The sequence below is a fragment of the Lactuca serriola genome, chromosome 5 (assembly GCF_051521515.1).
Source record: "Lactuca serriola cultivar US96UC23 chromosome 5, Lser_US96UC23_V15, whole genome shotgun sequence".
Lineage (NCBI taxonomy): Eukaryota > Viridiplantae > Streptophyta > Magnoliopsida > Asterales > Asteraceae > Lactuca > Lactuca serriola.
Window position 1 is genome coordinate 337,355,866 of NC_136412.1, and position 14,370 is coordinate 337,370,235.

The window sequence follows — 14,370 nt, forward strand, 5'->3', positions numbered from 1 at the left end:
ATGCTTTTGCTATTATGTCTAAGTATTTAGCATGTCTACTATGTTTGGTTATGGAATGTTTGTAGAAACAATTACTTTTGATATGTATTTTGGGTATTGTATATTTGTAAACATGATATTGTACTTACATGCACTATGGTTAATGGTATTTAGCTTTGATATGTTTGAACCAATACACTTTCAATTTTGGTAATGCCACTTTGGTAACTAGTTTTTTGGTTATGTTATTGCACATTAACAATCAGCTTTACACTTACATGCAATCAAATTTACAATTTTCTTCCTTGCTAATACCAGTCCACATTAAAACTAAACATCAAACTTACATTACATATAATAATCGTTACATATTCTTGTCCCAACATTACATACAATCATAGGGAAAATCCTTCAAAAGCTATAACAAAAAAGGGACCAAAACACAAATTTCCCCCCAAAAGCTTCTTGCTTTTTTACTTGAAAAAGTAACACACCAAGAAAAACAACAAACTCAGACAAAGTCACAACAGTTGTCCTAGGGTACATGGGAGGGTCAAACCATCCAAAAAACTGCATGTTCCTCCTAACCTTGAGCATGACCATAATCAATGCCCAGGGTGATGGGATTTGTACAAACAATCCTATGTGTGCATGCAACCCTAGAATTGGATCTATGTTTTCACTATTAGATACACAACATTATGAACACATAAAGAAACCCTAATTCTAGCATATAAGTAATCATATTAACATAAGAATAGGTTTATAATATTACCTTGATTGTTATGTAGCAATAACAATCCCAAATCTCCTTGTATTGACTTTAGAAGGCTTAGAGTCACAAGTGTCACTCCTCTAATGGTTCACAAACACCAAGAGCAAATGGAGAAGCAAGAGAGAGAGAGAGAGAGAAGAGGTATAAAATTCATTTCTAGGAACCCTAGACAAGGCATGGACGAATTCTTATGGCCTTAGGGTTATTTATATAGGTGTAAAGATTAGGTTTCAGTCCTTATCCTTATCTAGTTGCTTGCCCACCAAGCAACCATAAGATAAGCCTTGAAAACCCTTATCTTTTATCCTTTGGACGATTTCAAGGATCCTTATCTCCTTGAATTCGTTCAACCCATATTTATTATAACCATCACCATATTTTGTAACTATCACATAATTACAATTCAGCCCCTCTAGTTTAATTAATTACATTTGATCACAAAATTAATTCTTAATTAATTATTGACCAATATTAATTAAACAAATATGATTTCTCCTTTAATATATTATTCTTATAACATATTAATAAATCATAATAACCTCTCTCTTTATTTATTTCTCCAATCAAGTTGCTTTGGTGAAGGCAACCCAAAAGGACCATGCACCATCGGGTCAAGTACATACCAAAATAGTTATGGACTTAGACACTAATCCAACAGTCTCCCACTTGGATAAGTCTAATAACTATTATGCGTATGACTTCATATCCTGATCTGCAATTGTAGCTTTCCAAAGCCGCTGTCAACTCTGATCCTATCAGATACGCGTGTCCTTAGATAAGGGATCATATATTCCTCCATTCTAGATATCATATGAGATATGATTTCAAATCATTCTCTTTGTACTATATCTCGATTTCCAATTTATGACGACTGACTAATTGAACAAATCAAATTAGCCCTAGCCCGGCCGAGCATTTACGTTTGTCATCACAAAATCATCGAGGGGCCCAAAGATATCGCTTTTATCCTTCTTTGGATAAAAGGAACGGATAAACTTTGATACAATGCTCGCTTGCACTCACTCACCAAATCACACACAACAATATGTTTTATAACACCAAGTTACTAGTGCGTTTACATATTATCAATGTGCAACCGATTCGCAAGATACAACTCACACATCTCGGTTTCAAGAATATAAGATGTTATCGTCTCACCAATCACTCGTGATACAATTCATGGAGTGATCCAAGTGAGCGTGGGTTTAATCCAATGCTCAAATTCATATTCATAAGCACTCATGAACGTTGCAGCAAACATTTGCTTATGTCTAATGCTCTTTAGACAATCCACACACCAATTCACGACAGTCTTCATTCATATCTACTTCCAACATAGGAATGACTGTGGCTCGTTCGAATAATTCGACTATTCTTAATAAACTCAATTATTCTGGAAGTCAAAACATGCAAATGTGAAACACAAGAATAATACTAATCCCATATGGCCTCAAACCTTTGAGTATAAATAAAACACCTTTTATTTATCACCATATTGATTACTCATTATTTGTCGTTTCGGGTAATCAACTTCTTACTTGAATTACAACACTTGTCCCATGCTCCTAGCATGCACACAATGTTTACCTATGGTTCTTACTTTGTGAAATAGATCACATTGAACACATTTCCAATCATTATCATTTCACAACTCCAAATCCTTTTCATAAGTGAAAGAATATCAAATTCTTGCTACTTATAGAATATGCTAGATTCTAACATTCTATGCAACTTATACTTTCGTAATGTCACTGCACAAAAGTCACAAAGACTATTGTCAATGATATTACAAAGTCTTTTATCGGAAATTGTTACAAGACAATTCCTTAGATATGATGTCTCTCACTCAAAGTACATTCCTTTGAACATCCTTTTGCATAAAAGTTTCTAATCTAGTCATAGATTATCAATATTCAATTCCCAATGTGGATACATTTCCATATTTTCCATATGACAACTTATTATTAATAGAATCTTATCTATTCCTAATAATGTCGATATGGTCCATCCAATATGAAAACATTTCCATATCTTCCAATACTATACTTCCAACTACTCACAAGCAACCAATCCTCGTCGAACTTGGATTGTCCTTTGATAGTTGTTTAATTATTTTAGTCTAAACCGATTCTAGTCCTTTTTCCCTCTAAATGCGCTAGACATTTGGAAAATTTTAGAATGGTCAAACATTAAAGCATTTGCAATCGATCCTATACTCGAAGCGTATGGGATACGACGCATAATGTTTTATTTGCTATGTTCTCAAAATTCGAATTGTGAAGAGGAATGTCGTAATCATAATCGAAAATTTAATAATACACTATTTACCTTTGACTAAATTTATTAACATTTCTCAACCTAATCCTTTAGATTTGAAATGAAGCATAATATTCTCTCCCTTAATTATAGCAAAATAACATTACAACCCTTACGACTTTGCAAGGTATAACTCTTGTTTTCTATAATTAATATTGCCGACTTGCAATAGGTGCCTTAATAATCATATAATCATAAATTTTATGCTCCCACTATCATGATGATTATTATAAACATAACACTTATGCTCCAACTAGCTTCGACATGTATTCAGAAACAGCTTAACTTTCAGAAAAACAATGCTTATTGAATTTCTTAAGTTCATGTTTCTCATACTTAGTTCTTTGATAATCTTTTATCAAGGCTTCTTGAACTTATACACCTTTGCCTTCGATAGTTCATATGTGTGTCTAAACACTTAAGACTAATTGCCAAACCTCACAATTCAAATTATGGAAAGGGATACCGTAACCATAATCGAATTCGAGAATGCAATTTTACAATCACTATCTTCTTAAATCTTTCTTAGTGAAAGCATTTCCTCACAATCATTTTCATGAAGGAGGAAATCTTATGACACTTAGATTTAAACGGTGTATTTGTTCCTATCCATGTGAATTTGTTAAAAACAAAGTTTACGACAAATTCAAACTCATATGGATCGAACTTTCTTAATCTCGATTTCTTGCCTTATGGTAGCACAGCTGCCCACCATGTCTTCCAAGTCGTTAAGCAGCTCACCTTTTCTTATCAATGTACTTTCCATTGATCAAGGTCCTTGCCTTTTATGCATTCAAATGAGAACTCATAGGATTCACATGCATAATTAACTCGATTGGATTGGCACAGAAACAAAATAATGTCAACACGATAGGTTATAAACCTCAACTCGTGTGCTAGTGATGATCGATAAGGTTTATTTGATTTGTTCTTGAAACCTTTCAAGACCATTAAGACTCCCACTGACTCCTTGACATATAAGATTCTCTTGTCAACAACCATTTCTTGACAAACAAATATTCAAGAGTTAGTGTAGCTTTTATCAAACACTTCATAAATTGGTCCTAGTTGGTCTTTGTCTTATCCAAGACATCACAACTTTCCACATTTGATGAATGTTATAAACCTTCTTAATACTTATCACTCAATTTCACAATCTTAACTCTAAGACTTGTTTTTGGAACGAAGTATGATTGACTTCTTGATTTAACCATTTCTTCAATTCTTGATTCCTCTTCTTAGACATACAATTGTACTAAGACTCACTTAGAGGATCAATTGAGATATGGTTCTTAATCATTAAGACCCATCATAAAGCATAAAAGGTACTCTCCGTTCTTCTTAGAATGGAGAAACTTTTATCTTTCTGCCTACTTGATTCTTCTTATTCGTTCTACTATTGATTTAAACCTTTTTTCAATCAATCTAGAATTACACTTAATCTTGTAAGTATAATCACATTTACTCTTATGGTGGACTTGATCAACACGCAACTTTGTGTGCTCGATCTCCTAGTCCTTCACTTGACACTTTGTCAATGAATTAGTCTAATTTCCAAATGTGAAATTTCTCATTCATCGTGCAACCAAGTTGCATGATTCCAAGTTTCTGTCCAATTGAAACTTGGGCGATGAGAAACTCTCCCTATTTGGTAAATTCTCGAATTTCCATAAATAACATAATAAGAACCAAATCCATTATTGCTAATAATAGAAACATCCAAACATCAATTTTTCATATACGCCATTGCAAGGATAAATAAATAATATAAAACCAAAATTTATTTTATTGCGGAAAAAATTTTGTCCTTACAATGCAATTCATTGAAAAACTATGCTAATACATCTTTCTTAGCAATCTAATTCTAACTCTAAGTAGTAGCTCAAGAATCTAATCTTCGAGAAATGCGATCGAAATCCATTCCTTCACGGTTAGATTTTGCTCACTTCTTCCCTTAAGCTTCCTTTCTTTTCTTCGATCCTACAAAACATCAATTGTAATCTTATCACATTATGTATTAAGAATCTAGAATAGAAATGGATTTTACCTAAAGCAAAGTCATACGTTTTGACACTCCCATCTCTTAGATCTGTTAGGTAAATAGGACAGCTTCGTCTCCAATGCCCCTTGTCTTGGCAATAAAAGCAAATTGACTCTTTTGGAACAGAACATGGAACTACTTCAGACATTGCCTTTCTCTTATGATCAAACTTTTCGATCATAGCATGTCTTTCGTTGCCATTGTCTATATCCATAGAGATCTTGAAGGCAGATTCACCAATCAACTTTGCTTTTCTATTGCACCAAACCATTGATGATTCAGCAGCAATAAGCATATAGGTGAGATCTATAAGGGTCACGTCGCAGTTCATCATATAGTACTCTCTTACGAACTCACTATATGAGTTAGGAAGTGACTGAAGAACCCAGTCAACAGCCATTTCCTCACATACAACGGATCCCAACATTCTTAACCTATCAATGTGTGACTTCATCCCTATGACGTGTGCACACACCGACTTTCCTTCTTTATGTTTACTTGCCAAAAGGGCTTGAGTGATCTTGAACTTTTCAAGCCTTCGAACTTGTGGGTTAGGGAGAATAATCGGAGGAGGAGGAGGAAGTGAAGTATGATCTCTTGTTCCTCGATCGAATCGTGGAATATCATCTTCATGTGGAAAGCTTGTTCCACGGGATTTGGGAAGACCATAGTTGTCGAACTTTGACATCTACAAAACGGGAGAAAACGAATTCAAGTTAGTTGATTGATTGAGTCCTTAGTAAATCACCCAAATGAGTTACTAAGGCTAGGACCCAACACAATATTCTACAACTCGGGAGAGGGATGCCGTAACCCTAATTGCAGAATATTTGAAGGTAAGTGAATGACGATTCACTAATTTCCACCACGAAAAACGAAAAAGAATTTAAGTTTTAAATCTATGAAAACTCCTAGATCCTTTGAGATTCATTGAACTTTCAATGGCATGTTTAAATCTCGATATGCCCCACTTGTTTGTGACTGGGATGCCGAGGATCACAAAGCGGGTGTGAATAACCATGCAAACTTACATGGTGCCCTCACATGTTACAGTCATCTATTCGATGTGCCGGTAAACCACACACGCTCCACCAAACTATGACAAACATTGAGTCACCCTTTGCTATCTTCACTTAGAACCATTTAGTGTGTCGGTAAACCATACACGCTCCACTAACGTCTTCGCAAGGGTACAAAGTGTAATTTCATGGAATTGCATCAATTCACTTTTGCCTAAGTAACTAAGATTGGGAATTTTATGAAAACATTTAGTTACTTTAATAATTCATTATACTTATAATGGAAGGTTTCGTCCTATCCTACCCGTTCGGCTAACGACCCTCCACTAGTCAAGAGAGCGGTGGGTAAAAGTGGACACCCATTCAATCGCCATTTTATAGGCAATTTCCTTAAATACCCCTTATAGACCAGCTTCGTGAATGAGGCCTACTAACGGTAAGACTGACTTTTACTCATTCATATATATAATGTTAGACTTTTAATGTTATATATAGTATAGGGTGTGTTTTACACTTTAAAATACTAGGTGGTCAAATATAACAATTATATTTTTAATTGTAAACCAAAACTTTTATGGATTTATTAAACTTCTTTTAATTATACACCTTAATTAATTAATAAAACCATAAGGGTGTAATTTGAACCTTTTCAAAACAATACTAGGGTTTTAGAATTTAACATCCTAATTAAACTTTTAATCAACTTTTAAATTCCAAAACTTGAGGGCAAGTTTTGAAACTTTTCAAAACAATTTAGTTTTAATCTCTCTTAAAATTTTCGAATTTATGCCATATAAATTAATATTTTAAATATTAAAACTCTTGATTTAATAATTATCTTGAATTAGACTATTAATTTAATTATTAAATCATAAGGGATTATCTAAATCATGAGGATAATTACCATTTATACATTTAAGATATCCTAATCCCTTAATTATCTCTCTAGATTTCGAAATTATGGTTAGGATAATGCAAAATCTATAATTACCATATATAACAACTAGAGGATAATTACAAGATATGGGATAATCCAAATCCCTAAAATTTAGGATCTTATCTTGGGGAGGAGGCTAATTTCGAAAATCATGGGGTTTTTCAAACCCTAGATTTCGAAATCTTGAGGCTTAAGTAAAAGATTTGAAACCCTTTCAATTTTTCGCAAATTAGGGTATAGAAACCCTAATCTCGAAATTTCTAGCCTCCTAGGGTTTATTGGCTATAAACCCTAATATGTCAAGTTCATACAATTGTATAATACTAATTGAAAACAAGTTAACCAAAGGCTCTGATACCACTGATGGGATTTGTACAAACAATCCTATGTGTGCATGCAACCCTAGAATTGGATCTATGTTTTCACTATTAGATACACAACATTATGAACACATAAAGAAACCCTAATTCTAGCATATAAGTAATCATATTAACATAAGAATAGGTTTATAATATTACCTTGATTGTTATGTAGCAATAACAATCCCAAATCTCCTTGTATTGACTTTGGAAGGCTTAGAGTCACAAGTGTCACTCCTCTAATGGTTCACAAACACCAAGAGCAAATGGAGAAGCAAGAAAGAGAGGGAAGAGGTATAAAATTCGTTTCTAGGAACCCTAGACAAGGCATGGACGAATTCTTATGGCCTTAGGGTTATTTATATAGGTGTAAAGATTAGGTTTCAGTCCTTATCCTTATCTAGTTGCTTGCCCACCAAGCAACTATAAGATAAGCCTTGAAAACCCTTATCTTTTATCCTTTGGACGATTTCAAGGATCCTTATCTCCTTGAATTCGTTCAACCCATATTTATTATAACCATCACCATATTTTGTAACTATCACATAATTACAATTCAGCCCCTCTAGTTTAATTAATTACATTTGATCACAAAATTAATTCTTAATTAATTATTGACCAATATTAATTAAACAAATATGATTTCTCCTTTAATATATTATTCTTATAACATATTAATAAATCATAATAACCTCTCTCTTTATTTATTTCTCCAATCAAGTTGCTTTGGTGAAGGCAACCCAAAAGGACCATGCACCATCGGGTCAAGTACATACCAAAATAGTTATGGACTTAGACACTAATCCAACACAGGGTTCAAATAAGTCCACAATGTGACTAATACCGCTGACCTTCCGCAGTGACGTATCATCATCGTCTTTTTTTGGAAAAGAACTTGAGTGGGGAGGGAAGAACGTAATAAGGGAATGAGAAGTAGAAGGATACAAACGTCGGGGTCCAATTATATAGTCTTATGCACAACGAGATAAAAATACAAAAATATCCCTGCACTAACAATATAAAAGTGACAGGATTAGGGTCAATGACCAATCGTGCAATAAACTGAAACTATAACGACCAGTGGCGTGACTTTTTCCTAGGAAGTCCTGAAAGTGAGATATTTTGTACACCACAGGGACCAATTATGAAATTTGTCTAAATTGTTTTAAAAATTAAAATCTATCTCTAGCCCGAAGGTAACAGGTGGTGCCCTCCTTATTTGAGGTTGATGGTTAAGTCCCGTCGTGGATATAGGTGAAATTTAGGTATTAGTTTAGAAGTAGATTATATATTTATATTTCCAGGTTAAAAAAATAAAATAACCATATTTTCTTATATATATTTGACAATTGTCATCCGAGCAGTCTTTGGTATTATAATAACATATTTCGAGTTTAGTATTAAAAAAATATACTATATCGAGCTTACGATAAAAAAAATAATACGGGATTTCATTAAGCTAACACTTACAAATGGCTTTTTTTTTCATTTTTTAAAATAAATAAGATCTCATAAATGCTCAATTCCGACCTTCATTTCAAATATTCTATAGTTTTTTTTTTTCACATTTTTTTTTCTATTTATGTCTGAAAGTTTATTTCGGAGTTTTTAATATCATTCTTATTCAATCACATGTTTGATTTTAAGCCTTTGTGATGGACATTCTTTCATTTACTATGTTTGTTTAAACTTTGCTAAGATTTTAATAAAAAAACATTTTTCACAAAATTCAGGAATTTTTCATCGGATTTCAAACTAGTTCTTGAAATTTTGGCGTTTTTTTTCCAACTCCGAAAATTCGGTTTGAAATTCGAAAAGTCGGTCCAGAATGTATTTTAATGTTAGGAAAAGTGTTTTTTGTCAGCCTGTAATGCCTCATTCATGACTTCTTATTATATTGCCAAAAAAATTGAGATTATGTTAAGTTTACATGAGATTGTAGTTAGTTTAGTTAGTTTCTCAAAATAATATATATTGACAATTATATATAGGATACACCTTTAAATTTTACTATTCATAAAAATGACCTTTTAATTAAAAATGGATAATTTCTGTAACGTGGTTTTCGTAGGTGCTTAGGTGGGAAAACGCTTGTTCGCGACACACTAAATGGGCAAGTGTGATGCATGTCATGTCATAAGTAGTGACGCGAAGCCATCACAACCTAAAATCCTAGGTCTCAGGCCTTGGGGCCCTATTTAAGGAGCATGATGTTTAGGGCTTTGCTTTATTCTTTATCCCTACGTACCTTCCCTTTTTAGTGTTAGAGCTTTGGTTGATCTTTGGGTGAGAAGCAAGGATTTGGTGTTGTCAAGAAGTTAGATTCGGAAGCTTTTCAACCTTCTAAGCTTATTATGGACCATTGTAAGTATTCAAGTTCCCAACTTGACTGCTTCTTACTTGGTAAATCTAGGAGGTTTAGCTTGTTTTGGTGCATATCTTGATGTTTAAGTGGAGTTTGGAAAATTCTAAGTCCAAAGGTTACATATTATGGTCTTAAGGATCCATTGTGGTGAAATGAAGTGAACCTTGTTCTTCCATTTGGACCATGCATGAACTTGGTAGCATTTTGCTCCCTTTTGAGCTAACTGTTATTGATGTTTGGGATACACAAATAGATAAAGCCGGAAAATTTATTCATTAAGACCTTATTTCATTGAGATATGAAAAGATAGAGATTTAATCTTATGGGATTAAGTCCAATGCAAGATTTGAATCAAGTTCGTGATTACTTTATCGTGACGTGACCGCGATGTGACCAATAGTTAGGTCGCAGCGCGTTGACCGTTGATCATTAACTTTTTTACCATATCGACTTTTGGTTAACCTTTGAGGAGTTTGTGTATTGAGCTAAGGATTTGATCTCATATTGATATTAGGTGATATGTGCTAGCTATTTCGTTTTCAGAGACTGTTGTTGAGTTTTTGTTGCTAGACTCATGTGAGTTTTCTCACTATATTGTGTGTGACATGATACGTATAGTGTGGTAGCTTGGATAGGTATTGTTAGGGTACAACAATGTGCTTTGGTTGGTTAATCTATTTGTTTGGTATGTATTGATCCGAGGGGAGCTGGTTGTAAGCCTTCAGGCCCACTCGGATGATAGATGGAATTTTAACAAGTCTTTGGGATAAAGACTTTGTGCATATACACACACTGAGGTGTTGATTATAAGTTGGTTGCATGCCTAACATGTCTTTGGGATGAGGGCTATGAGCTTATAGTCCCACTTAGGTGTTGACTAAAAGTCTTGTATGTATGCATTATGTATGTAATGCGAGATATGGTATATTGGTGAACACATTAAACTTTGTGCTTACAGTTGATTTTATGCTCATGTTGTTCCTCTGTTCGAAGAAAGGTCTCAGTTTAACTGTAATGCACACGCATCGCTTCTTATTTTTTTATAGACTTTCGCTGATTTTATGTTATTACCATGTTTTGGAAAACTATGTTTTTTTACAATGTTGAACAAATGAGTTTTTATATTACAGTACTCGAGGAACAAAGTTTGGTGTTATACTATATTTTGAAAATGAAAAAATAATTGGTTTGAAATTTCGAATGTTACAATTTCGAACCCAGATACCAACAATATATCCATTTAATAGTCCTTATTTTTAAATAGATCTTGAAATGTGATATCCACCACATCCTAGAATAACGTCTCAACTACTATCAATCATTTTGAAGAAACAAATCGGTTGAGCTTACATTGAACTATGTTAATTTTACATTTAAAATGTCTACATTTTGTAGTTAAAATTTACACACACACAAAAAAAAAAACTATTATCCGAAATGAAAACCCTACTCCGAGAAGGTGGTAAAATTTAAATCTACAATGTAACAACTTATGTGAACGGTTCCTAGTGATGCCTTTAGAAGTCTATTATGTTATATTATTAATTTATGAGAGTGTGACATCTAATGTCTACAATTTAGTAATAATTCATTTTTGAACTCGTAATAGCAATGTATTTACATCTCTTTACCAAAGGCTTAAAAACATGAACAGACACATAAAAATAACATCTTTCACCCGGCGCAAATGCGCAATGTATAGAAAAACCTTCTAGTTAAAAATTAAAGATAAAAAATCATTAATCAAAATAATGTCTACATTTTTTATTTTACTTTTGAAATTAGTTGGCTCATCCTGTTTATGTAGTTTTAACTTTTAACATTATAATTAGGAAAGTATTTGTGATCATAATTTTGGCACATGTAAAGTCTTGTAACTTTACCGGAACATATGGATGTTGTAACCTAACGTGAGTAACGACAACACACTGTGGCACTGTGCCAAGTGATTGCAGTTATTGCCCTGCCCTTTTAACGATCAACCATCGAGATAAGGATAAAACACCGTATCATTCTCCCCTCTTCTCACGCCAACTTCCTTCACTCCTTCTCTCTATAAATACCCTCCCTCCAAAAACCCCATCTCCATTAATACCAATCTTTTATCTTTTCTCAAAATGACCACCACACCGAATTGGGTTCGAGGCCTTTGCATCGGTCGAGGCTCTTTCGGAACTGTCAGTTTCGCCGTCGATAAATCCGATGGTGGGGTCTTCGCGGTTAAGTCCGTGAAACAAAACTCCGAACGATTCTCTCAAGCTTTGGAGAATGAGATTCGGATTCTGAGATCGTTGACCTCGCCTTATGTTGTTGGGTATCGCGGCGATGATGTCACCTCGGAGAAGGAGAATTCTCCGGTGGTGTACCGGAACTTACACATGGAGTATATGCCAGGTGGGACCGTTGCTGATTTGGCAAAACACGGTGAGGATGTCACTGTTCGGAGTTATACGCGGTGTATTGTGTCTGCGTTGAAGTACATTCATGAGAGAAATATTGTTCATTGCGATGTGAAAGGGAAGAATGTGTTGGTCGGGGTGATTCCAGGGGAGGCGAAGCTGGCGGATTTTGGGTCGGCGGTGGAATTTGGTGGTGCTCCGGTTTCTGGAACACGTGGTAGTCCGTTGTGGATGGCGCCGGAGGTCGTCCGTGGGGAGTGTCAAGGACCGGAGTCTGATGTTTGGTCATTGGGGTGTACAGTGATCGAAATGGTCACCGGAAAGCCAGCGTGGGAAGACAGAGGAGTTGACACTCTGTTTCAAATTGGGTACTCCGACGAGTTACCACATTTGCCAGGTCACTTTTCCGACGAGCTACATGATTTTTTAAACAAGTGTCTCAGAAGAGACCCGTCTGAAAGATGGACCTGCGATCAGTTGCTCCGACACCCATTTTTGCTATCCTGCTCTTCTTCTTCTTCTTCTTCATCTGAATTCATGGACAGAAAATGGTCACCGAGATGCGTGTTCGATTGGTCGGACACAAATTTCTCCGACGGAGAAACTTCGGAGATTGAAAATACAACTACGAATTTGAATTCTTCAAACGGGGTACGAAGGATAGCTACATTGGCTTCCAATTCATCGGCAAACTGGGAATCCGACGGCTGGGAGGTGGTGAGGAATGCGAATGCGGCAGTCACCACCACGGAGTTTTCGGAAGAAGATGAAAATTTGACGACTACAGCAGCGGAGACGGCTGAAACTTGGCCGGAATATTCCTTTTCGGCTGCGAATAACGAGGGCGAAAGAATACGGGAATATAGAGATTCTTCTAACGGGAGTTTTCAGTTTCACAATGATCATCAGTGTACCAGAAACTATGCACAAGGTACAAGTGGTGGTTGCAGCAGTAGAGACACGGATAATAATTACAGTTGTTGTATGTATGTTTCATTAAAGAAATTATTATTGTTTAATTCGAATGCTGTCCGACACATTTATTATAAACAACTGTTTCTGTTTAATTTTAAACTACTTTGTGATCTTTTTTCAGTCTGTTGTTTTCTTATTAATTACCCAACAACAAATATTCTGTTAAATAAAGATTATCGAAATGTTAGTTGTTAAGGTGAAACCAATATCTTGCTTAATTTGTTTTTATGTGTATTTAGATTCTATTACTTGGTGTATGATTCTCTTTTGTATTATGTAAACTTAAGAACTATTTTAAACATTATAATAATTTTGATAACTTATGAATAAGGTATCAAAGAAAACCATCATAAAAACAAACAAATTGTCGTGTTTGGTTTACTTGAAAAGAATGAAATAGGTCATTTTATAAAGAAAAAATATAAATATTATTATATAAAAAAGTTCGTTAAATAAAAATAAATTATATATAAACATATTTTACTTTGTTCAAAATATATATTTAAGAATTTTCAAATGGTAAAAAAAAAACTTATCTATTATCTATAAAGTTACTAAACATAAAGGAACTAAATACCATACAATTATATTAAAAATATCATTCATTCCAAAAAAAGATGAAAAAAAAAAACTTTACAATAGAATAAAAAAAATCACGTTCTTATAGTTCCTTCGTAGTGATTAAACATAATTTTTTTTCCCAATTTCGGGGTAATATTCCATTTATTTCTTCTTTGATTACTCTATACCAAATTGCTACCTAATATGAGAATGAAATTTACAAAATGTTTTTTTTTAAAAAAAAAAAACTAACTGTTCAAAAAAAAAGTTAAATTTAAAATGAAGCCGATTATGTTAAATCTTGATATTTATATACAACGTAATTTTCAAAAAAAATGAATACGAAATTTCATATAAAAAGTTTAAGACTTATTGATAAATGTACATATATCATGTGTACTGAGATGGTAACATGTGTGGTATGTAAGAAGGAAGTAGTTACTCGCACGTAAGATGAAAAGTTTCACACCAGACAACCCAATTCCAAATTTATAAGCATGTTAACTCCATTTCAAGTAATTCATTTCTACAATCCTCTTTCTTGCAACCTTTACTTTTCACTGTGGTGTAATAGTAACATGCTTGAAAGAAGAAATAATAATTACCTTGTATAATTATTGTAGATTGATTTTCCAAAAAAGAGA

At 33.9% G+C, this 14,370-nt stretch overlaps 1 pseudogene; it reads left to right on the top strand.

The window, feature by feature from the left end:
• Nucleotides 1–11,811: 11,811 nt before the first annotated feature.
• Nucleotides 11,812–13,360, top strand: LOC145051024 (mitogen-activated protein kinase kinase kinase 18 pseudogene; annotated as a pseudogene).
• Nucleotides 13,361–14,370: the final 1,010 nt, after the last annotated feature.